General features: G+C 40.0%; 1 protein-coding gene across 3 annotated transcripts in view; it reads right to left on the bottom strand.

Moving 5' to 3' along the window:
• Positions 1 to 27,111, bottom strand: part of CYP7B1 (cytochrome P450 family 7 subfamily B member 1) — a 184,011-nt gene that overhangs the window by 60,697 nt on the left and 96,203 nt on the right. The gene's annotated exons all lie outside the window — the stretch shown is intronic.

Here is a 27,111-nt window from a genome sequence, read left to right on the forward strand (position 1 = left end):
CAAGACATTTGTGCTTTTCATTGTGGTAGATGAAGAAATGAAATCTTGCGGTGATTTCCAAAGTCACAAAGCAATTATTAATTGGCATAAATGAGATTTAAGCCATGCTTTGTAGTCTCCCTCTGCCACTATGCCTTTCTTCATGCCTAGCCTCTACCAACCTGTATCACTTCATCTTCCCCTCTTCCTTCTCCTCCCTGACATTCTCAAGCAATTTGGAACACAGGCAAATTTTGAAACATTCTCTTTCCTATATCCAGAATTTCTTTATTTTTCTTGTTTATCTGGCAAGCTTCTTAGATATCATTTAAGACTCAGTTTCTTCTGGGTCTTTTTCTTTTCTAAAAAATTTTCCTCCAACACCCTCTCCTTGCTGGAAGATGATCATTTTCAATGATACTTTATAAACAGTTGTGAGGAGGCTGTGACCTTATTTTGTTAAACACAGTTATAGTAGACGGTGATGGGGAATCATATATGCAATCATATAATCAATATATGATTGCAACTAATTATTCCTAAATGCCTACTGATGTGTCTGATATTAATCTCTGTTTTCCCAGCTTTTAGCACAGTGCTTGACACTTAAATAGTCAAAAAAAAAAATGGCTGTATGAATGAATGACTAAATAAACAGGGGCTTCACTCAGGAACGTGCAGGAGCTAAATCAACAACAGTCTTTTCTGAGTCAGACTTTAAAGCTCCTGAAATATGGTTAGCCATGATTCACTTGTCTTCTCCTTTTGTGGACAGGGCCTCCCTGATCTAAATACCATGTTTTAAAAGATGCATTAAATAGCCAAGGAACCCTCCTAACTCCTGAAATTTCCAAATACAAAGGAAACTTTGTGTCAGGTAATTCCAAGAGCGACCCCTCTCATCCTGGGTTCTCCAGCTCTCTCAGCAGTCCTGCGTCAACAAGCATCCAAGCTATTCACGACACCAAGGCGTGTCTCATAGACCGAACAGGAGCAGAGACAACTGTGCTCGTCATCCTTTCTTTGCTAAGTTCTACGTGTTTCCTTTTCAGTGACTATTGCACTACAAGACACCAGGTTGAACTGAGCTTCATCCCTAGATCCGGAGGACCAAGAATTTTTGTCCACTCTGACCTGGCAGCACCATGCTTCCCTTCAGGCTTGCCTCCCGACACCCAGGCTTGCCTCTTTTTTTTTTTTTTTTAAGGTTTTATTTATTTATTTGACACAGAGAGAAAGAAAGGACAAGCAGGCAGGGCGGCAGGCAGAGGGAGAGGGAGAAGCAGGCTCCGCGCTGAGCAGAGAGCCCGATGTGGGGCTCGATCCCAGGACTGTAGGATCATGACCTGAGCTAGAGGCAGTTGCCCAACCAGAGGAGCTACCCAGGAGTGCCCCCAGGCTTGCCTCTTAAGGCGTCCATTGCTCTCTGGTTCTCAGCAGCGCTGTCCTTGCCACTGCTCTCCCTGGTCAGACACACTGCCCGCTCCAGAAAGGTTGGAAATACAGACTGCAGTTGGGCAGTTCCAAGGCAGGCCAGGGAAGGGAAAAGGCTGCTTGCGCTGTTTCTCATTTCTGTGTCTCAGATCACACAACCCGTCCCTGCCTTAAGGTCAGCTGTGGAGTGTCAGTGCGCATGTGTGTGTATATATGTGTGGAGGAGGGGGCGGGGCTAAACTCTGATCTATTTGCAATTTGAATAATCCAGCCAAGACTTTGCCATTTTTCAGGCCACACCATATATATTTATGGACACACACACACAGACATACACACGCGGCTATTGCCTCTGGCTCAATTTTAATATAAATAACTATTATTTATGGAACCTATTTATATCAGACGCCATGCTAAATGCTTTGAATGGATTATCTAATTTAATCTTCACAATCACCCTCTGGAGCAGATTTTATCATTACCCCCCCCTTTTTTTTTTTTTTTTACAGAGAGAGAAACCAAGACTTGGAGAGATAAGAAACTTGTCCCCCACTACACAGCAGAGAGGCCGGCATTTGAGCGGCGCTGGGCCACCACACTCCTGAGCAAGAAGCTGGACTTGGGCTCCCAGCCTGCAGGCTGAATGCTACATGAAAACCACACCCCAGAATTGTTACTTAATTAAGCTGATGTCTTTCTCCCCAAGTGTCATGGCCCTTCACTTGATGAGTGCAGACTTAAGGGGTACATGTGCAAATGTTTGAGACTCTGTAATGAGGACAAGGCTGTGAGCTGGGCAGTAATCTCCACGAGGGAGTTACCTTGGTTGCACCTGTCCTTTATATAAATTCTTGTCTGTCTTAAAGGCACTGAAGCATGAGAAACAATGAGACAGAATATAGAGTTGAAATACCGGCAGAACAATGGCATAATTAGTTTGTCCAAAGGAACACAAGCCAACTGCAATTTGGCTTGATTATGCATGGAATTAAAATTTGTCTCTGCCAATCACATTGGCACCATCATAAAAAAGGAACCCAGACCACCACGGCTGGCCAGTGACTTGGACCCTGGCAACTTACATATTATTTTCTATGTGTCATATATGAAAATGATGCTAGGCCATTACCAACAGTGGGACACATATTAATATTTATTAATTCAGCAGACATTTATTGAATGCCTACTGTGTTATATGTTCTGTGTCAGTCTCTGTATACAATTGCTAGATGAAAAAAGCTATGACTTTTGCCTTCCCCCTTGTCAAGAAGGGAGGGATAAAATCAGATGACTGCAGGGAGATTAAACATGGAGTATCAAGTACACTCAAGTTTTGGAGATCAGGGTCATGTTCTTCTCTAGTGATCTGGAAAGTCTTCAAGAAGGAGGGGGCATTTTACATCAAAAAGCAGAAATGCTGGAGAAAAACATTTTAAGAAAAGAGAATGTCAACATTTAACAAGCTACATAAACTAAACTAGGCAAACTGAGTTTAGGCAAATGGTTTTAACTTCACAAACTACTTCACTTTCAGGGCAACTTAAAAAATGAATACAATTTCTTCAATTTTTTAAATGACTGCCCAGTCCTAAAATATTAGCTCTCACTAACAAACAGAAGATACACTTTAAATACTTGAAAACTTGAGGTACTCTTTCTTTAAATAAATGTTAATGCTTTGTTTAAAACGGTTTGCTTTATAAGTGTATTGCTGATAGAAAAAAGACTTGATGAGATATCACCTCATACCTGTCAGAATGGCTAAAATCAACTACACAGGAAACAACAGGTGTTGGCAAGGATGGGGAGAAAGGGAACTTTCTTGCATTGTTGGTGGGAGTGCAAACTGGGGCAGCCACTGTGGAAAACAGGATGGAGGTTTCTCAAAAAGTTAAAAATGGAACTACCCTATGACCCAGCAATTGCACTACTAGGTATTTACTCAAACAATACAAAAATACCGATTTGAAGGGATATATGCACCCTGATGTTTATAGCAGCATTATCAATAATAGCCAAATTATGGAAAGAGCCCAAATGTCCATCAACTGATGAATCAATGAAGAAGATATGGTATATTTGTATATACAGTGCAATATTACTCAGCCATAAAAAAAGAATGAAATCTTGCCATTTGCAATAATGTGGATGGAGCTAGAGTGTATTATGCTAAGCAAAATAAGCCGGTCAGAGAAAGACAAATACTATATGATTTCACTCACATGTAGAATTTAAGAAACAAAACAGATGAACATGGGGGGAAAAATGAGATAGGCAAACCAGAAAACAGATTCTTAACTATAGAGAATAAACAGGGTTCCTGGAGGGGAGATGAGTGGGGGATGGGTTAAAAGGGTGATGGGGATTAAGGAGGGCACTTGTTGTGATGAGCACCAGATGTTGTATAGAAGTGTTGAATCACTATAATGTACCCCTGAAACTAATATTACACTGTATGTTAACTAACTGGAATTTAAATAAAAACTCGGAAAGAAACAGACAAAAAAAAAAAAGACTCAAAAGATATACACCACAATGTTAAGTCAACTGATTATTTCTGGGTATGGGGACTATGATTAATTTTCATTTTCTTCTTTGTGCTTTTCTGAGTTTCCCAAATTTCTAATAATAAAGATGTATTTGTTCTGTAACCAGTTAAAAGCACAAAAGTTACTCCAAATGGTCCTCTTAATGTGTTTTTCTAGATAAAGAGCTGGTAAGCTCATGTGTTCCACAAATATGTAAGTCCCACTGACATGCCAGGCACTGTCCTTGTCATGGATGCAAAGGTGAGTCAAAGTCCCCTTACAGAGTTTGCAGTCTATTGAGGGCATAGAAATTAAAGGACTTAAATAAATTATAAATGTATCATCATTACTTAAAGGAAAGAAAGGAACAGCGTCCTATGAAAGGGAGCCATGAAAACAAAGAGGATGAAGTGGTGGCAGGGAGAGGCCAGGGCAGAGCAGGTGGCGTCTGGGGCTAGATGTGAAGGTGAGTAGGGCGGGCTGGGGGAGGAGTGTCCAGCTGGGGTGAGCAGGAAGCCAGCTTCTGCCCTGGGGTGGAAAAAAGCTGGGCATAGTGGCGGGATTAAAGACATGGGGCTGCAGCACCCTGAGGGGGAGGATGGAATGGACGAGAGGAACTTGGAGTGATGAGGAGGTCCAGATCTCAAGGGAACTTGCAGGCTGTCTTCTGCCAGTAACTAAATCGGTCCTCAAGAGTAAGTAGTGGAAACTCAAGGCAATGAGAGACAGGGGCAGAGCTCTGATGTTTGAGTCACCTGGCCCTGGCATGAACCCCAGCTTCCCTAAACTCTGCCTTATTCATCTGTAAAAAGGAACTAACCCCACCCTCATGTTAGGGTTAAGTAAGAGATAATGCACTCCAGCACCTAGACCATAGTAATCAATTTAGAAAATAATTATGGTTATTACCAAGCAACATCTTGGGTATCAAAAATCCTTTCCATTACTTCTCTTCAGAGATAAAACCCAAAGTAACATGTATTAGTTGTTTTTTTAAACTATGCTTTATATAACTAAGAGAGATATATAATTAAAGAGACTGTTTTTAGGGTATCAGCTTTTATGAAAAGGAAACAAGCTTGTATAAATATAATCATACATACACCCAAACACACATGTACATACATACTATTTTTTAAAACACTGTTTTGGGTTTGCATCATTAAATTTAACTGGGCTTGGAATAAACAAATACACTGTTCACTGCCAGGCGAGCCTACATTTTCATGTTATCACAAAAGCATTTTACAGGATCTAATTCAAAAGAAGAAATGGAAATGGAAAGAGAAAATTTTTAAGTGACCACACAGGAGAGTGTGTTTGTGTTCTGCAGAATGGTTGGTTTTGATGACACTAACTTATAGCTGTTGTAGTAAAAGGAGAATGAGAAGAATTTACCGAGAGGAAAAAACTGAATTGAACTGAAGAGAAAAACAGTCTAGTATCCAATTATTTGTTTGGATTTTTTCCCCTTCAACAGTATTGATGATTCCTGTTATTTAACATCGTGATTAGTTAGTTTGCTAGACTAATTATCTGCCTTAAAAAAAAAGTGCACACACTACCAAATAACAAACACTGTTGGCTATTAAAAAAACTTGTGTTAAGCTAGTATTATTTTTTTTTAAGATTTTATTTATTTATTTGACAGAGAGCGAGAGCACAAGTAAGCAGAGCGGCAGAGGGAGAGGGAGAAGCAGGCTCCCCGCTGAGCAGGGAGCCTGACGCGGGGCTCGATCCCACGGTCCTGGGATCATGACCTGAGCCAAAGCCAGACGCTTAACCAACTGAGCCACTCAGGCACCTCTTAAGCCAGTATTATTATTTAATCCGGGATTTCAGGTGAAAACATCTCTACCCTGAAATGTTCATTTGTTCTACTTCTAATGTTTTTACAATCCTAGAAGAGGATATTTCCACTCAACTGCTTTTATTGTCATCCAGCTTCTCACTCAAACAACTTCAAAGTTACCTGGATATTATAGAAAGAAGCCAGGGTTCTCATGGGATCCGGGGCTATCCACCAAAGTGAAGTTTATGGTAGATTTGGAAGATATTCTCTTTAATTAAATGAAGCTATTTATTCTCAAAGTGGTTGGAGGAAGCTCTGAATGACTGGGGAAAATAGAAGGGAAAAAAACAAACAAACAAACCCCATACCCTATCACTATATGCTAAGTTGTGCTAGTGGAATTAAAGCCTTGAAACAAACAACAAACAAACAGAGAAACAAACAACAAACAAAGGCCTTTGAAGTGAGGGTCTCATAATAACTAAGTAATTTGAAATTGGGCAGAATTACACATTCCCTCCTAGGGGGCCGCCATATTAACCTCCTTGTAATAATAAAGCGTGCGGTCCATCAGAGCATCTGGAACAAGAGGGGCCGGGCCAAGAGCTGGAGAAGATTAATTCTTGCCTATTTTATTAACATCAATACAGAGGATCCTAAAAAGCTACCACTTTCCTAATGCCTTCAGGAAATACTGTGTTTCAGGGCTTGTGACAATAGTGACCTTTAAAAATCTTGAGCTCTTGGAGCAGACAAGGAAGATAATTATTATCTGATCCTTTTGTACTAAAGCACACCGCAAAAATTCATTAGTCTACTCATCACCAAGTTACAAGGGATGAGACTCACTTCTAATTAGGTATCATGTGGGCACCTTGCCATTAGAGAATTGAAGTTAGGTCAGTATGTTTCTTACCCATATTTGCAAAATATCTGTGATGGGTGAAATAACTGTCTTTTGGTTCCTTGGAGCAGAATGAGGGAAAATCTAAGGAAGTGTTTTATTTGGAATTTTATTAGCAGCTATAAATACTAGACAGAGCATAAGGCATAGTAGGTGTTTTTGACTGTTTTTGTAAACCCACCTAACTTTGCTAAATAAGAAAAGAATATGATGACATCATCCCGTTCAAATATTCATATCTAATTCTCTGTACATCTCTGAATTCAAACTCTACAGACAACCTCTCAATCTACCAAAGAATTCTTATAGTATAGGAATAGTTTCAGAGAGTAATTACTTTCTTTTTTTCCTCTCAAGTAAGATCAGCCTTCCTGTCACCAGAGTGTTTGAGATGTTTGGGGCTTTACCTTTGATGAATACATGACACGCCAAGTTCTATGGGTCTACAGATTCATCACTCTCCAAATTTATAGGGATGTATGCAGTGTGATTTGATAAATTGTTTTGTTTTGGCTTTCATCAGTCACACGATATTGAAAGGACGCTCCCAGTATATCTTAGGCATCATCTATCAAAAATAAGGCTTCGGGGAGAACAAATAAAATGCAGTAAAAACTTGTTGAACTGGTAACTATATAATATGAATGTGTCATCCCTGAATATGAAGGACCACTATAAGAGGCTCATATTTTATTTTTTTAAGCAAGTTTACGTATCTGTTTCCCAGTGGTTTAAGGTACATTTTGGTTCAAATGTTTGCAAAGCTTCCCAAGCGTCTTTGGGAGAGAGAATGCTATAAATTAAAATGATTATTAATCTTACTAAATCTATTCCTTTTTACTGGCACTTACTTAGGAGATCTGTGCCCCCTTATGATGGATTGGTTTGGCAACTTACTTGATGTACTAGTATATGAAATAAGAAGTTGGAGCTTGCTACTTGGTTTTGCTTTGTTTTGCCTTTAAAGGAAAAGATATCAATTAAATCTCCATTTAAAAAATCTCTATTAAACTGACAAGTAAACTGAGCCAAAAACAGTTAAAAAGAGAATACTGGGACTTTAAAATTGCTGGACCTGGCATTTTAGATCAAGGTAGGGATGGTAATTATTGCGTTTATTAATTCAATTTACATTTCATCATAAGAACAATGAGTTTCTTCTGATTAATGAAATGTTCTCTATCCAAGGCCACTAATGACTCTGAGTCCATGAAAATACGTTTGAATCCCAGAAGAAAACTGCTTTACAGGTTGCAGGGCCCTGATTTCTTTTGAGAGACATAAAGCATAACAGTCAATAGCTCTGTTAAATGGATTCCATGGTTAAAATCTCTTTTTAGACTTTAGGCAACCTTCAACATAACAGATATGGAAAATCTACCTTGCCAGTATATAATGGTCAAATGAATGAGCAATCTGAGAAAATAAAACAACAGGAAGATTTCAAGCTTGCTGTTCTGATAAGAAATATTTCAAAGATTGATCATTTCCAGGGCTGTTGAGAGCATGGGGCAAGTGGGGATTCTCCTTGCACACACGTTATAAAGAATGAGGCATATCTTACTAATACTGAAAGACTTCTAGGGCACGCTATTAAGTGAAAGAGGTGAGTTATAGAATAATAAGTCTAATATGATCCAATTTATATAAATGTCTCCTCCCCTCATGTTTTAATGAAATAAATGCAAAAATAAAGATCTGGGAGGCTTCAAACCAAACTCCCAACAGAGCTTGGGGTGGGCAAGGGCAGGAAAGAGAAGCCAAGAGAAGGGGCTTTTCACATTGTTACTCTAGATACTCCTGTATCAATTCAACATTGTGTGCCAAGCTATGTCCTCCTACTTCTTACCTAATTATTATTTTAAAGAAAACATTTCTTTATAAAAACTTGTTTATGAATTATCTCATTCACATTTTTTTCATAGGATTTCAAAGCAGGCAAAGGCATCCTTCCATTTCATTGAATTTATGGCTTGCAAACTGTACTCTGAGGCCTTAGGGATTTTCTAGAGTCCCCTGGGGGACAGGGAATGAAGGCTGCAGCTGGTGGGCTTCAGCCACTAATACTCACACTCACACACACACATATACACACAAACACATACACATATACCCAGACACCTCCCTGCCAACTCTAGCTTCCAACATTGGCTTTCTCTGTTTCATAAATTAGAATTAAATGTAAGATTCTGTGGGGTTCCTGGGTGGTACAGTCAGTTAAGCACCCGACTCGTGGTTTCGGCTCAGGTCACGATCTCAGGTTTGTGAGATCAAGCCCCGGGGCCAAGACTGTTTTGGGCTCTGTGCTCAGCATGGAGTCTGCTTGAGATTCTCTCTCCCTCTCCCTCTGTTCCCCGCGCCCCGCCCCGGACTCGTGCTCTCTCTCTCAAATAAAATAAACAAATCTTTAAAAAAAGTACGGTTTTGTGTGAACAGTATTTCAGGACTTAAAAATATTTAAAGACTATTCAAACTCCACTTTGAATTTGTCCCCACAGTGACAATGCAATTTGCCAAAGGCCACACCCCAGTGGCAGAACCCAGAGAGCATAAGGCCTCTTGCCCTGTACAACATGGCCTCTTTATAACCCCAGGGGTCCCCTCATCTCGTACACATACCACATATCCCCTCACCTGGAAGTCAGAAGCAGCCAACAATAGATGCAAAGGGATGAACACATTTCACCCTATACCAGCTTTCCTATTCACTTCCACTTAAATGTTTATATTTACCTTTTAATACCATATTTAAGTGGAATAACATAAAGTCTTCTAGCTTCTAGGATAATTTTTATAGGAGATGATCTGAATAGGTACATAAAATAGTTTCCACTATTTTCCTCAAGTTAAAAAGATTCCCAAACTAATTAACAAAATGACATTTATTACAGTCAGTAAAGTATAACACCGAAGTCACTAAGTACAAAATAGCTTACATGAGACACCTCACCCACCCAATTAAGAGCTGAGCCACAAGATCCAAGAGGATGATAGTTCAAAGGAGGTAGAAGGGCCACTCGTTCTGCAGGAACCAAACCACAGAGGCACGTCCCCCCAAGAAAACAGTTCATTGCCATTCTCACCTGCAGAGATGAATTGAAGACAGACAGCTACAGACCTAGAGAGGGCAAAGAGAAAGCCACCCCACTGGGTTGTTAGTTATTGTCACACAGTGAAAAATGGCAATGAAATAACAACCTGACATAGATTACCAGACCCCCAAAAAGGCCTTTTCACATTCCTCCTGCTAACAAGGATCTTCCCTTCTCCCAATGCCTAGTCTTTTTTTTTTTTTTTTTTTTAATTGGTGTAGTATCACTCATGTTAGCTCTGAATCACACACTGCCCAGTGCTGGTGGTTTAATTTCCTTATGTGGGATGTATCTTCCCATCTAGATCATAAGTACAGGAGGGCAGGGTTGTATCTTATAGGGTATCTTGTAAAGCCTATACAATGAATTAATTAGTAGGTAGTCAACGGCTATTATTGACTACCCATCATGTGCTAGGCACTGCACTAAGCTGTAGAGATAGAGAGGTGTGATGGTTAGCCTTATGTATCAACTTGTACCAAGTTACTGGATCAAATAGTACCAAGTTACTGGATCAAGCACTAATCTAGGTGTTGGTATGAAGGTATTTTGTAGATGTGGTGAATGTCTACAGTCAGTTGACTTTAAGTAAAGGAGATTGCCATCAACAATGGGAGTCGGCCTTTCCAATCAGTTGAAAGGTCTAAAAAGCAAAATTGAGTTTTCCCTGAGAAAGTAGAAATTCTGCCTCAAGACTTCAGTATCAACTTCTGCCTGAAAGTGTCCAGCCTGCCATCCTGCCCAATTGATTTTAGATTTGACACCTCCTGTAATTTAGACTTGACACCTCCTATAAACATGAGTGATACACACCAATTAAAAAAAAATTTTTTAAACTTGACACCTTAAGCCAATTCCTTAAGATAAAAACATATATACACTTTATATATATATATATATATACACACACACATATGTGAGTGTCATATATGCATGTCATCTATTGGATACATATACATACACACACACACACATATAGATATACCCAGACATACACCTATACATATATATCCTACTGGTTCTGTTTCACTGGAGAAGATTAATACAAGAACTGAACAAAATTCAAGATGCACTCAATAAATTATTTTGAATAATAATGAGCAGATTAATAATATGTACTTATGGAAGATTGGCCATTCTAATTTTAGGTAACTAAGAAACAAGCCAAGTTTAAGATCTTAATGAGAAGAAAGTCTTTCCTCCAAGCTGAAATTACATCAACGTGGAGCCAGACGCTCTTGTTTCTGACTTGATTAATGAATGGAGGTGACTGATTAAGTCATTCTCGGTATGCAATGCGTTTTACCTGTACTAATTTGAAAACAATATAGATATAACACAGTTGGTAGACAAAGTACAAAGCAGACCCTATTCTGTCTCTTCTTACCTCATTCTCCTCCTCCTTTCCTTCAAAGCATGCCAATACTCACTCACCCTAAACCCCCAAGACTTGATGGATTATTTATCAGGGAGAAAAGAGCCCATATTCCATCTTTCTTGTCCATGATTCCTACTATGTAACCAATCACATTTACTATATATATATATATATATTTTTTTTTTTTTTACTATCTTTCTGTTGAATGGGGGTGTGTGTGTGTGTCTGTGTGTGTGGAGGTGGGCAGATGGAGAGAAAGTTGAGATTCCTTTAAATCTTAACCTGAGAGATGTTTTTATCATCCCAGAGCTGTACCTCATATTAATTAGGGGAGATCTGGACAAACAACCATTTCAGATGGGGCAACAAGATCCAGATCTGCCTCTCAAGGAATGCAGAGTTGAAGGTTATGTTCCTGGCACACAAGAATATGCTGTGAAAAAATATATATATTTTCCACATGTATTTATCTATATAAATCTATATATATTTATCTATATATCTCTCTATATATAAATCTATATATCTATATCTATAGATCTGGATCTAGATAGGTCCTATATAGGACCAAGTAAGGTGCTGGCTTCTTTAAATGTTCAGAAAGTTTCTAGCAGAGAAACCATGTCTTAAAACAATGATTCCACCTATTGAGGGGGATTAACTGAGTGAGCTAGGACTGTGCTGTCTGTCCCTTTGCAAAATGTCAATAAGACTTCTCTCCTTCCTATCCTGAGCTGTGATGCAAAATGCATGAGCAAAGGCTGATGCTCTGAGCAGAGAAGGTACGTTGGAACGTTTTCAAGCAGACTCTCATAGGCAGTAGAGGCTGACCAGAACAGGGAGTGTGTGAAGAGATAAGAAGCGGTGCTAAAGACTTAATTAACACCTAAGCTCTGAGAAACAGACAAAACACTCTGCCCAACAGGGTTGAACAGGATTTCCACAGTAGCATTCTATGTTTTGGGGTGGGTTCATAGGTGACAGATTCAGAGTTTTTTTCAGCAAAGAAGAGAGGAAGGGGAATGATAAACAGAGATAAAAACACTCTAGAGCCAAGAATCATTGATTTTTGGAATTAAAATGGACCACAGAAATAACTCAGTTGCTCATCTTCATTACTTAAATGATGAACCCGAAGCCCAAAGAGAAACACATTTCCCCTGAAGAAATCCCATCTTGCTTCCACCATGAAGAGGTACTTCTATTCTCCAGGTGGAGGCAACCCAAGTCTATCAATGGGTTTTTGACAGGAAACCGTATCTCCAGAGCTTGCTCTAAGCCCTAGTTTTCAATGAAATTATAGCAAGAGACCATTTATAAATGAAATCCTGTGTTTCTGCATTTCATGTGTCGGCCTGTCATGGTCACACCTATTCACACGGACTTAAGCTGTCTACATAATAATAATGCCAGTGGTAGGGATTTATAGGCAGTAGTTCAAGGAAAGATGTTCTGCTTTCCCGTGTGAACAAAATACTTCTGATGATGCACTATATGCAGAACATTCTATGTATCACTACACACCCTCTTTGGCCTTTGACCCAAACACACACACACACACACACACACACACACAAACACACACACACCACTTGAAGGTTCAAGCTACCTACTTGCCCTCCCATTTGCTCTAGTGTTTTGGAGCTTCTCCATCTTTTGCGGGCTCTCATGTCCCAGATAAATTTTATGGGCTCTGCCTTGCTCTGATTGTCCTTCATTTTTAGGTGAATCTGCTTGGAGAATAATGTTCTAGATAATGTTTACTTTGTTTTTGGGATCTTAGCCCTTGATCAAATTTCCCATGGCCTCCAAATCCGGTCAGGAAGTGGAATACCCTTGCCCTATCCCTGTCTGAATTTGATTTCGATGGTTTCCCACCTCCTTCACCTTCTCTGGGTTCCTTCTCACTGGTAACTTTTCACTGTGAACAAAATAATATATTTAGGCCTGCAGTTTGTGCTCCCTTGCTCTGGTCTTGGTGCCCCCCTTGGACCTGTGTGGTTCCTACCTTAACATTATAGCCACCACCTGGGAGAGAGTGTTAACACTATGTGTTTGAATTTCTGCAGTTCTTGCCATTGTAAGTTGGGGCTGGGAGCCAAAGCAGAAAGTATAACTCAAACAAACCAGAATTTTGAACAGAAGTATGACTTGTAGGTAATTCATGAGTTTATTAATTGTTTGGTTTTTTCCTGCTCTGGGTGAGATATTAGCCCCCATTGAGTCTTTAACCACAATAAACGGACAGAGAAGGTGACAGTAGAAACAGGTCCTTGATTAAAAATCTATGCCCTGCAAACCTGCAAATTAGATCATCAGAGTAGATGGGGTAGAGTTTCTCAGCAAACGTTCAATTGCCATAGACCTCTCAGAAAATAAACAGCCATGGGTCTAAAGAATTCAGATAAGTAAAAAAATATATATGCTTTAAAATGAACTGGCATCAGATATCCATTTAAAGCCTTAAAAAAACAGCATTCAATATCTGGTCCTGAAGAATGCCAAATGGCTAGCTTCAGTGCTTCTTTTTGCCCCTTCTCTCCTCTGCCCCTCCGGAACTGAGCAAGGTTTTAGCACCTTGTTGACAGAGCCAAGAAGTGAATGATCGACACTAATGGGATTTTTAATCTTCAACCTAATTAACTTTGTTAAAATTAAGGCTTACTAGGAAGAATCAGCACAAAGAAATTAATTAAAGCAATGGAATTTTTGCTGGATTTAACAGCTGAGTACTGACTACAGCTATAATGCACACAGAGACAGATATTTTAAATTCATTTCCATTTTTCTCTTGTGTGCTTTTGTGTTTCCATTTTCAAAAGAGCCTCTTTTCCCCAAGCAGAGAGGGCCCATCTTTGCCATAGGTAGAGGTCATGCCATCCTGCAGAGGAGATCTCCTTGTCTGTCAACACCATATACCGTAGACCTCGATGGATCTGGTTTGCCTGGAGCCTGGCAAGGTGTCTGACATATGGCAAGTGTTTGATACATGTTTGTTGAAACAATGAATGTGTGAATGAGTAATTATAACTCAAAAAAAATCAGTGGTAATTAGTGATGGCATTGATGTTCCAGTTTTTTTTCCTCACCTTGTGGTTATTATATGAAAAAAAAGCAAAGATAAAGTGAACTGAGTGTTTCCTTCCTTGCAGAAACTAAGCAAGTCGATGTATGTAACATTGCGTAGTAAGTGGAAGAATCTCTCATAGTGGCCTTGCTCTGAGTAGACCCACTACCAATTAAAATCGATGTACGCCTGAAATGCTATTGGTGAAAAATAAAGCAATACCTTTGTTTTGGATCATAGAGGAATGGAATATTTTTGATGAGTCAGCTTTGTATAGCCATTAACTATTATAAAATGTTCAGGATAGCAGTACTTGTAAATTTTATCACAAATTTCCCTGACTCGATATCATCATACAATGATCATAATTTAAAGATATTTTTTATGACTGGAGAAGGTCTTAACCATGAATAGCAGCTATTAGATGATGTTCTGTACAACGGTGATAGTTTTGCTCCTCTGAGTTTCATAGGGCTGCTTGTCTGTATTCTTTTTTTTTTTTAAAAAGATTTTATTTATTTATTTGAGAGAGGGAGAGAGAGAGAGAAAGAGCGAGCACAGGAGCAGGGGAAGGCGGAGGGACAGAGGGAGAAGCAGGCTCCCCACTGAACAGCGAGCCTGACGTGGGGCTTGATCCCAGGACCTGGAGATCATGACCTATGCTTGAAGGCAGACGCTTAACCGACTGAGCCACCCAGGCGCACCTTGTCTGTATTCTCTATGATCCCTTTAAACTTGGCAGTTTGGGCCACTTTATCCCCATCTTCACCCCAAACTCTAGGACAAACATAGCTCTAAATAAGTAAATAAGAACAGTAATTCACAAAGTCACAATAGCATTGTTTTTTGTTTATCATTTTCATTCTTTAACCATTTAAAAAAAATTAAAGCATCTACATTATATCACCAACAACAGTGCCAGACACTGAACATATATACAATGAACAAAACACAGTCCCTCTTCTGGGAGATCTGAAGCCCAGACAGAAGGGTTACAAAAAAAGCCCAAAAATGTAGTAGTTGCTATACAGAGGTGTCCACAGATGGGCCACAGGGCAGAGAGAAGACCACAGGGACCCGCCTAAGGTAGGAAGGGGGTGGAGGTAGAGTCACAGGGCACCGGTGCCTTGGAGGCTAAGCAAAATTTTAGCAGATGGTGTAGGGGATGAGATGGAATCAACGCAAACCAAGTGTAGGGGCAGGGACTGGTTGGGCGTGGGTGGAGGGTGAACTTTAGGGTAGTGAGGACACTCTGCTGTCTAGAAGCCAGCTAGAAAGATCTGGATCAGACTGGAAAGGTAAAGTCATTAAAGGTTTTTCACTAGGGGTAGGACGGATTATTTTAAAAATCCTTCTGGCACCACTGGGAAAAATAAGCAAGAGGGAGAAAAGACTTGAAAAACTAGGGAAACCCTGAGAAACCTCTACCAGGTCAGTTTAGCGAAACAGCACACGGGCAGCCAGAGACAGTGGGCAGACACGTGCTTTCATTGTCCTCTGCCTCAGTCAGTTGGCGTTTGCCAACGCTCTCATCTGGTCAAAGCAATACCGTGCCCCATCTCTACCTGCAGACCTGGAAGAAATCTATACAACCATACTCTGACTTATCAATTTGCTACTCCCTAAGTGCTGACCACCAAAACCAAGGAAATAGGCTGTAAAGTGGTGAAGTGGGGCCAGCAAATAAGCCAGGGAAGCAGGTGGACCAGGGACAGAATGTAGGTGGGGAGGCAAAGGGCAGAGGTGAGCACGGTAGGTCCAGGCAGACAAGTTTCGAAGTCTAGAATGTCAATTAAGTCAAGGATTTGTACCAGGGTACAACTGGACCAGAGATTCATACTAAGAGACCAGTCAAGTGGTCCCACACAGATCAGGGTCTAGACAGACATCTGAGTGAGGGCCACCAAGCAGTCCTAGGGTTTGCTTGAGGAGAACCCTGGGTTTAGGTTCAGGTAAGCCTTGGTCCACAGGTGGAGGCAGACAGTCAGTTGCAATGGCAGACCAACGGCAGAATGGGGGGAGCGGTCCACTCAGGGCATGGGCAATACAGTGGTCACTCCACAGAGAATTGAAAAACAATGATAAAACTATTAAAAGTAAGTCTGCTTCTTATTACAACCATGCGCCAACACTTCTAAACAACATTAGTGATAAAGTACTCCTTTTATTGATCTAAGGTCTAAGCAATTGTTGGGCTTATGCAAACTAGTAATTTTCTCACATTTACTTTTATGAACATGGTATCCTGCCAGAAAGTTAAATTAGAAGAACTACCAGATATACAGCTGTCTCTCCTGACATACCCAGACACAGCTACATGCATTTATTTCAAAAGCACAATTCTTAAGTGCTTGAAAGTATATAAACTCACTTTGAATGTAACTCATGTTTCCCAACCTCGGTGGTTCCATATAGTCCTTTATTTAAATAGTAGAGTCTAAATAAATATAATAGCACAGTGATTGTAATGATGAAGAAAGAGAACCAGTCACAGTTCTGTCATTCTATGTAACTCTCTGGAATTTTTTTTTAAAGATTTTATTTATTTGAGAGAGAGAGAGAGAGCACACGTGTGTGTGTGTGTGTGTGTGTGTGTGTGTGTGTGCCCAACCCAGGGGTGGGGGAGATAACCCAGGACACCAGGATCATGACCCGAGCTGAGCCAAAGGCAGATGCTTAAGCAACTAAGCTACCCAGGTGTCCCACCCTCTGGAATTTTTATTTATGCTAAAAATCTTAAACAATGAAACAATGCAAACTGCAAGATGTAGTATTTTTGCTTGCGAAATACAAATTTCAGTTCACACATGAAGTATTTTACTGATTTGAGTAACACCTATTAAATTGAATTTCTTTATTAATGTAAAAACTAAAATATTCAGAAAAGGCTTGTTACTGATTCCTTATCATGAAATGATATTGTCATATAGAGAAAGGAGTGTTAAAAATCCCCTCTGGGTGTTAAACACACGAGATAAAACACTGGAACAAAGGTGGTTGAAATGACGAGTGTGAGGCAAGAAGTGAGAGAGCGTGGCAGGCACTTCCTGAGAGGACATACTTGAAATCTCCAAGCATAATCTCAGGGTCACCCACAGTATTATGTATGTGGGTCTCGACTAAGGGTGGATACATTTTTCCTGAAGAGATTTACTAAAAAGTGGCATTTTTATACAGCTCCAAGGCCGACCCTTAGAGGTCTATGAGATTTTGTATTCTTCTACTTCATGGGGTGATACATCATTCGGATGATCTCTAGTTTGACCAGAATCACTCCAAAAGGAAGGCTAAACTGGGAGCTCCTGGAGGGCAGGGACTCGATGTTTCATTTTCAACCCTCCAGGACAATCATAGTATATGGAATAACTCAGGTTTTGTGAGTGTTGACAGAGTGAAAAAGCACTGAATAGATATCAAACAAAATGAAGGTCTTAGAGTATAATTCATATCTTTCTTAAAATTTATCCAATTAGTCTATTGCTTGCTTTCAGTTTTATATGGATTCTTTTCTTTATCATTTATTAATAAATATGTACTGTTGCCTACTCTACAGAGGCACTATTTTAAGCACTGGGAATATAACAATTGAGTAAGCACAGTGATTAGTCTTGTGAGTAAAGTGCTTCTTGATCACCGAATAACATGATTTAACACCTTGTACAGGACACACCCATGGGCACCTGCCCATACTTGCTAAAGCAAACTTGCCAACCATTCATGAAATAGGAATTAAATGGAATTCTCCTCTGAATCACACTGAGTGACCTGGGTTTTATACAGTGTGAGACCGTCCAATGCAAAAACTTCAAAGACCCTCTTCAGAGATTTATGGTTGAACTGAAATTTTGTCCTACTAATTACAAGGGACAGTCACACTGGGTTTGGACTCAGGGCTTGTACTCTCTCATTAAATTTACCACCTGGCATGTAGTAGACCCTCAATAAATATTTATTAAATGAATTAATCATACAATACCCATAATGGCTCATTTGTGATATATTAATAATATATAAAATTCTTAGTAATTTATTATCTATTGCAACTTGATTTCTCTTACACTCTTAACTCAGTCTTAAATGGCCGTTCACTCCCGTTTTCTTTTACTACCTCACTGCATTAAAATACTGCTTTCTTCCCCCAGCTTGTGATTTAAATATGCTAGCAGAAATTCCTATTAATTCCATTCCAAGTATTTGCACAGAACTGATCCACCATAGCCGTCTGCTAATGATGCATCTGTCATTTTATTGACACCCCTAAACAGCTTTATTCTCTTTTCTAATTAAGAGACAAAACTGGTATTGTCAGCTGATGAACCGACATTTGGGGGCTTTTGTTCTAATGTAAAAGGCAGCACATTATGATGCTAAAACAAAAACTCAGGAATGTTAACAGAAAAGCCCACTAGACAAAATATATTTACATGTACGATTTGAATTAAGCTTGTTATAAGCCTAATGCGCATACAATATTTTGAGTTACAGGGAAAAAAATATACACTCATGGCAAAATATATTACAAACAAAAAGTGGCGCTTGCTACCCTAACTGGCCATTAAAATTCGGAACAAAGCAGTCTCGTGTGCTCTCCGGACAATCAAAAACCCCAAGAAAGAAAAATTAAACCTTTGAAAGCTGACCAAAATGAGGTGCTGGAACGTAAGCTCACTTCAGAGAAGTAATAATAATGTTTAAATAACACCTAACTAAGAACTGAAAGTTCTTACAGAAAAGCCATAGAAATGAGGTAAATAGCACATTTTTTAAAGGCTAAAAAAGCAATGATTTCCTGACGATTATATTAGCCAATTGCCAGAGAAACGACAATTACATGCAAGTACAGGACTAACAGCTCACCAGAACGTTCTCAAGCAACTGAGGAGGACAAGCCGTAAAACCTCTATCACCATCACATTAAAAATCTAATCTAAAATCATTGCATGTCAGAAAATTAAGGATTCATCAAAATATTCCCAAAGGTTATGTGCTGAAAGGAATGCATAAGAAGGAACCACACTCTTTGATTTCTTTACACAGAAAGGTATCGCAGGGTCTACATTTTCAATAAACTAAATATGAAATCTGGTCTGCCAAATGAGATCATTGTTACAAAGCAGTTAGCATACATTTTGGCATGCAGAAAGTGTCTGATAATATTAGCGGCTCTTATTATTGTGGTGTCAGAATTAGCTCATTGCTTTTTCATGGTTCCTTCCCAAGGTTTAAAAGAACCCTAGAAGAATTTCTTGTGGCTAAGCCATAAAGTAATTTCAGCTAATTCTGTTTCTATCCTTCTTTCTACATATTTTTGCTCTGGTGTGGCACACTAGTTCCAAGTTCTTGTCTTTTACATCATTTCACCCTCTTTGCCTAAATGCTGAGGACCGAGGCTCTGACCTGCAGGTCTTGCTTTTTAAAGCTCGTATCACCCCAGCTTTGTCTTTCGTATCATTCTCGGGACTATGAGCTAAACCTCCCTCACATGAAGCCCAGGGCTGACTCCTGCTTGCTGAGAAGCAGAGTTTGGGTACGTGGCTTATGAGCGATTATCATTTCATTAAACCTGTTACCTGCATGCGTCAAGATTAGGAGTCCACCAGCTGCCTTGCCCTAAGCCCCTAAGAGTCAAACCTTGGTCTTTCACGTGCAGGAACTTAAAAGGTCCCCAGGGTCACTAGTCTAGCTAGATTTATGTAGCATTGATTCTTTAACACTAGAAAAGTCATTAAAGGAAAGACGGTACCTTATCCTGATCAAAAACCTTCTGTGACAACAAAATCAACTTATGAGTTATAAATCAAATGCTGGCTCTATGTAGCGGTGGACGCCTGCGGATTCAGTAACTCCTCCTTCGCCATCCTCACGGGAGCCGCCGTGTGCGAGATGACCCAGTCTTGGTTTCCACTGCCTGGTCCAGGGTGGGCATCTCACCTACGCTGAGTCAAGATGAGCCTTTTTTTTTTTTTCTGGAATATTTTGGACGAGCCAACAAGTGGGTAACAGTTATTCGGAGCAGAGCAAAACAATGTATACAGTCAGTACCTGGTTACACAATCACTGCTAGGGATTATTCTGTCCCCAGAGCAATAAGGAGGAAAATACTGCTCTGAGGCAGAGAGTATACAGTGGCAACCCAGTGTGCAAAAAAAGCTAATGTTCCAGAAGGGATCCTACCCTTCAGAAGGGCTATTTAGGCGTTTCCATCCCAAGAAATCAGAGCTCTTATAGAACTTAAGGAAACTGCTTTTGTTAAACAGTAATGCCGTATATATGCAAGATCACTGTGTGTGTGTGTGTGCGTGTGTGTGTGTCTGTGTCTCTCTCTCTCTATCTATTATCTATCTACCATCAGAGAGAGAGAGAAGTAGAGATTGTGGAACAGGTTCCTGAAAAGAAAGTATAATGGCAATTGGGCAGGAGACTCTTAAGAATGTATCTGGTTGCTTAACTATGACAGTCCTTCTTTGTTCTGAGTTTCTAGGGGGTAGGAAAAGTATAGAGTTGATGAATCATAGACCTAGAAAATTTTCCTAATCTTTTTGTTGGAGTTCAACTTCATTATGATAGCCAAACAAGAATGCCTCTTTCTCCACAATCATTCATTCAACAGCCAGCTTGAAAGATAAAGCGGTGGCCAAACCCAGCCTCCACTTTGATGAAGTTTATGGACTTCTTGCAGAAGTCAACAGATGGGTATTTGTGTCATCACTACTTCACTGGTGGGCGACTACAGCTGAGGAGCAGGGGACAGTAAGTGTGGAAGCCCTCTGTAAAAGGAAGATGTTGTGAGTCCGTAAACACACACCGAACCTGTTGGCTTTGGCTTTGATGGCCTCAGGCCTCTCTCTGAGCCCCCACAAACTAAGCAAAAGCCCTTCCCTGAGATTTGTGTTATGTAAGTAGATGAAAACAACCATTAAAATATTCCCCTGTTTTTGAAGATATTTTTGTTGCTATCAGTTAAATATGATTCATTAAAAAAAAGGCATTTTGGGCAAAAAGTTCAACTGGGTGAATGCCAGCAGAGATAGCTCAAGTCCTTTTTAATAGAAATTGTCAGGAGTTTTTCAACTTTTTTATTTTGCTTTCTGATTTCTTTACTTTAAAGAGAAAAGAAAATATACCCCCCTTGATTCATTCTTCCTTTCCTTTTCTCTTTCTTTCTTTTTCTTTTTTTTTTTTTTTTGAGGTATAGTGGATTTTATCCTTTGTTAGGAAAACCAGCTCTTCATCTCCCAGCCATTCTATGACTTTTTTCTTTTAAGCTTTTTCTGGCATCACAACTTCATTTTTCTCTGCAATGTTGCACACGCTACTGTGTTCTCTCTAACCAGTTCAGCCCAGCCTTCCTTTCAAATACACTCTTATTTTCCTGATATGTTCCTTATGGCTATTCCCCACTGATAAGCTGGACTAGTCCCTCATCTCATCACAGAGCAAAGTGACAGTCTCTGCCCTACTCAGGTCTGCGATTGGAGGAGAAAAGCCCCAAAGTTTCTACTTTATTTAAATGAAAAATATGCGACCAAAATATATGTGTCCTGCAGCACTGAGGCATCGTTTCATTTCAAAAATAAAAATTCCAGTTGTCTTGAACCAGGTGGGTGACTGTTTCAGGGGTTTTCTCTTTTGCCCAATCTCCACCTAATAAAGTTCTGAGAGCATGAAAAAAAATTTCTATGATTTATAAGAATTCATAATAAACCAACTCATGGGACCTTAGAAAATTAAAAACAAAATAAAGAAAGGTGGTAACAGTTGCTAGTGACACAAATTTCCAAAATTTTAGCCAGAAATATGGTTCCAATGAAGCACATTACAGGGCAATAAAAAGACCCAGAGGATCCTGACCATTACATGTTTTCACTTTTGTTTCGCTTTTAAAGTTGAAATTAAAATTTGAAGCAACAATTAACAACGCTATGTTATATTCGTGAGAAAGGAAGGTTTTCTTAAGCATCCTTCCGGTCCCATTTCGCATAAGGATCTCAGAACCCAATGTGCTTCTGCCATTTTAAGATTTGTACTGCTGCAACCAATATCACCCAGATCCACTCTACCTGTAACTGGGTCCATTACAAAACTACCTCCCTTATTGACCCAGACATCACCCAACATCCACCCCACCCTTCAAAAAAATCCCAATTTTTTTCAGTGGAAATTATCTCAACTGTTTAAGAGAAAAGCAAAGTGAGTGGATTACTCTGACCTTTAACATGATTTTTAAAATATTCGTAGACACAAATGACTAGACAGTAACATAACAATGCAATCATTTCTAATAATATAGGAAAAGGAATTCTTACTCCTCCCTTTTGCACATTATTTTTTAGTGGAAAATGCCATCAGAATTGCAACACTACTGCACATTCTCTGGGTTTGTTTCCTCATTCGGTCAGTTATCGATTCCACAAACATCCACTGAGTATGTCTTCTGGGTGCCATACACCATAACTGGTGTAGTGGGGGAAGAACCTGAGAAGACAGGGGTGCTCCTTCTTGGGAACCAGCCTCCAAGATGGCCCCCAATGATCTCTACCTCCTGATATTCACACCCTCCCACTGGACTGGATGGGTTTGTGCGACATTGTGATATTCGGTAGAAGTCAAGTTATGTCACTTCCAAGATTAGGTTATAAAAGACTGTGGTTTCTGTACTGGGTTCTCTCTTTTTCAGACCACTTTTCTGGGAAACAAGTTGCTGTTTTGCGAAGGCCTGCATGCAAAGGCCTTCAACCCCAGTGAAATACTGAGATGGCTGCAGCTCCTGTTGATATTGTGAGTGCCACCTCATGAGTGACCCTGAGCCACAACTAGCTACCGAAGCCACTCACAGATCCCCCAAATCTTGGAAACCGTGAGATAATAAATGTTTGTTGCTCTAAGCTGCTAAAGTTGGGGTCACAGGGTAACTTATTACACAGCAATAAATAACTAATATGCATTTAGAATAGACAAACCATCCAGTATGTAAGTGTGGCGGAATGAGTTGCAGCCAAAATAGAAGCATAGACTAAGCAAATTATTAAATCATTGCGATGGTTGATTTTATGTGCCAACTTGCGGGGCTAAGGTACTCAGTTGCTTGGCCAAACACTAATCTAGACTGGTGTAAAGGTATCTGTGGATGTGATTAACATTTCATAAATTAAGTAAAGCAGGTTACCCTCCATAATGGGGGTGGGCCTCATCTAATCAGGTGAAGGAGTTCAATATAAAAACAGGTTTCCTGAGGGAGAAACAATTCTGCCTCAAGACTGTAACATAGAAACCCTATCTGAGTCTCCTGCTTATTGGCCTGTGCTATGGATTTTGGACTCAAGATTGCAACATTAACTCTTACAACCCTGTAGATTTCAGACTTGCCAGCCCCTCAACTGCATGAGCCAGTTCCTTAAAATCTCTCTCTCAGATACACACACACACACACACACACACACACACACACACACACACACATATGGTTCTGTATCTCTGGAGAACCCTGGATAATACGGGTACTAAGAGGAAAGCCAAGGAAAGTCCTTACTGGAGTATTCCACCAAACATACCACCTAAACTGTGCATTTAAGGACGGGTAAACTTCCATTAGGGGATAAAGGGGAAGAAATGATGGGCCAAAGAGATGGGATGGCAGAAGTAGCTCAATACTGCCAGATTAACAGACGAGAGTTGTCTGGGACTGGCGATGGCGGATTGTGGAACATGTAGCTAGAGAAGAGGTGGGATGAGCCAGGTTGTGAAGCATTTGTAATGCAAGACAAAGCAAACATTTTTTAAAGTAGGGAGCTAACCAAAAGGCATCAGCCATTTTTACTGGCAGCAACACAGATTAGCAGAGTTGCTCATTTCTGATTTCTGGGTAATATTTCCTCCATTCTTTATTTCAACCATGGAGAGCCCAGGAGGGCTTACGCCTCGCTAACAAGTCTGGAAACACTCTTTATCCTGCTTCTTCATGGAGCTCCTACTCCACTGGCTGCTTCTTCTCAGTCTCCTTTCCTGTGTCCCCATCTCTCAGGTATCCCTGAACACTGGAGCCCCTCAGAGCTTGGTTTTCAGACCTCTGCTCTTCTCTCTAAATGCTCTAGCTTGGTGTCTGGGCCAGTTCCTTGGGTCTCACCCGACATTCTGAAAACACCTCAGTTTGAACCTCCAGGTGGACCTCTTCCTTGAATGTCGGACTCCTAATCCTAGTGGTGCTGATTCAACATGTCCACTAAGAGATCTAATACCGTCTTAAATTTGACCCATTCAAAATATGCTCTTAATTTTCCTACGAAGAATGCTCTTCTTCAGTGTTCCATAACCCAACAAATGGCAGGCCCATGTACCCCAGTAGCTCACACCAAGGAAATTTGGATTTAATCTTGATTCTTTCTTTTTCTCATAATCCTCACATAACATGAGCAAATCGTTTGGTCTTACCTTCAAAATATTTTCTAAATCCGAGCAGTCTTCCATCCTAGTCGAGACCAGCATCATCCTTTCCCTGCACAATTGCAACAGCCTGTCCCTGGTCTAATGCTTGCCCCACAACAGCCTATCCTCCAGATATCAATTCTAGCAATCATTTAAAAACACCTTCCTTTCTGTTCCGGGAATTTGACAATGAAGCTCTGATCTCAGTGCCTCTACACCTATAGTTTCTTCAGTCTGGAATGCCGTTCTCCTTCTAGACATCATTATGGCTCACTTCATTCCCCTTGCTGTTCACATGTCGCTTACTCAGAAAAGCGTCCCCTGACTCTTTACCTAACTACTCCTCCTACCACCCCATCACTCTCTTCCCCTTACCTTGTGTTACGTTTTAAAAAAATACCACCTCATAGATAAGAGGTCTCTCTGGTTATAGGATGTGGTCTATCGTGTGGACTGGAAGAGAAACTCCTTAAGGGCAGGAGCTCTGTTCCGTTTCTTCACTGGTGCTTCCCCAGTGCCTAGGATGTGGCTGGCAGAGGGTAGGTATTCAACAAATATTTGTTAAATAAGTGCATGATCGGGCTATATATTCCTCATCCCAAATACTGCACATGAGTGAGACCATGTAGCATAAGAGGGACAGCAGAGCATGGCTCCAGAGCCACATTGCCTTACTAGCTGTGTAATGTTGAGCAAGTTACTTGATCTCTTTTTACCTCAGTCTCTTCATCTGTAGAATGGGGATGATAATAATATCTACTATTGGTTGTAATGAGGATTAAATGAATTGATATCTTTAACATGCTTACAACAATGCTTAATATAACACTAAACACTCTATGCAGACTTGTTAGTAATTAAATAAATTAATAGATTCTCTAAGCAGCAGACATAATGCTAAGATATAATTTATTATAGAAATCAGACATAATAAAGAGATTTACTTTTAAAAATATGTAGGGGCGCCTGGGTGGCTCAATCGTTAAGCATCTGCCTTCGGCTTGAGCCCCACAACGGGCTCTCCGCTCAGTGGGGAGTTTGCTCCTCCCTCTCCCTCTGCCCCTGCTCACGTGCTCTTTCTCTCGCTCACTCTGTCTCTCAAATAAATAAATAAAATCTTAAAAAAAAATATGTAAACTCAGGCACCGGGCTGGCTCAGTAGGAAGAGCGTGCAACTTTTGATTTCGCGGTTATGAGGTCAAACCCTACAATGGGTATAGAGATTACTTACAAATAAAATCTTTAAAAAAATAAAAATATGTAAACTCATAATTAGCACTCAAAAATTTCTTCCGAGTTCAGAGATGATTTCACTCAAAAGTACATATGAATGCCATCTGTCCCAGCAATTGTCAGCAGGTACACAGAAGGTGATCGATAAATGTTCGATGATGAAGAGAATGAAAGTTTGCCTTAATTTTTGTTTCCTGAATAATTCAGAAATGCATAATAATACTAAACAAAATTACTCCTCCACATTTTTCCATCTCTGGTGATATACAAACGACCAACCAGTGCATGAAAAGATGCTTGATATCCCTGGTAAAAGAGAAAAGTCAAAACCAGTGAGATGCCACTTCATATACACTTTGATGGCTGTAAAATGGTCCAGCCACTGTGAGAAACAGTCCTCAAAAAGTTAAACACAGAACTCATACGGACCAGCAATTCCACTCCTAGGTATATACACAAGAAAAAGGAAAATGTACACCCATTCAAAACCTTGTACACAAATGTTCATATCAGCATTATTCCTAATCACCAAAAAGTGGACAAAATCCAAATAGCCATTTGCATAAACAAATGTAGTGTATGGCTACATGACAGAATATTATTCAGCCATAAAAAGGAATGAAGTACAGGACATACAACATGGATGGACCTTGAAAACGTTATGCTCAGTGAAAGAGGCCAGACATGAAAGGTCACATAGTCTATGATTCAACTGATATGAAATGTTCAGAACAGGCAAGCCAATGGAGATAGAAAGTAGGTTACTGATTACCTAGGGATGAGGAGGGGGAGAAATGGGGAATGACCGCTAATGGGGTATTTTTGGGGGGGGTAACAAAAATGTTCCAGAATTAGACAGTGGTGATGGTTGTATAGCCTCATTGATATACTAAAAGATGATTAATTGTACACTTTTTTTTTGAAGACTTTATTTATTTATTTGACAGAGAGAGACGGCAAGAGAGGGAACACAAGCAGAGGGAGTGGGAGAGGGAGAAGCAGGCTTCCCGCTGAGCAGGGAGCCCAATGCGGGGCTTGATCCCAGGACCCTGCGACCATGACCTGAGTGAAAGGCAGCTGCTTAAGCGACTGAGCCACCCAGGCGCTCAATTGTACACTTTTATAAGGTGAATTTTATGGTGTGTGAATTATATCTCAATTAAGAAAATAAATAAATGCAAAAAAAAAACCCAAACTCAGTAACATTTAAAATTATACGGCATACAACAATGTGAATTAAAAAAGAAAGAAAGAAAGAAAGAAATGTAAACCTCTTTAAAAA

This window comes from Callorhinus ursinus, unplaced genomic scaffold, assembly GCF_003265705.2.
Source record: "Callorhinus ursinus isolate GAN/ISIS: 27379988/994484 unplaced genomic scaffold, GSC_fseal_2.0 scaffold5, whole genome shotgun sequence".
NCBI classification, from domain to species: domain Eukaryota; kingdom Metazoa; phylum Chordata; class Mammalia; order Carnivora; family Otariidae; genus Callorhinus; species Callorhinus ursinus.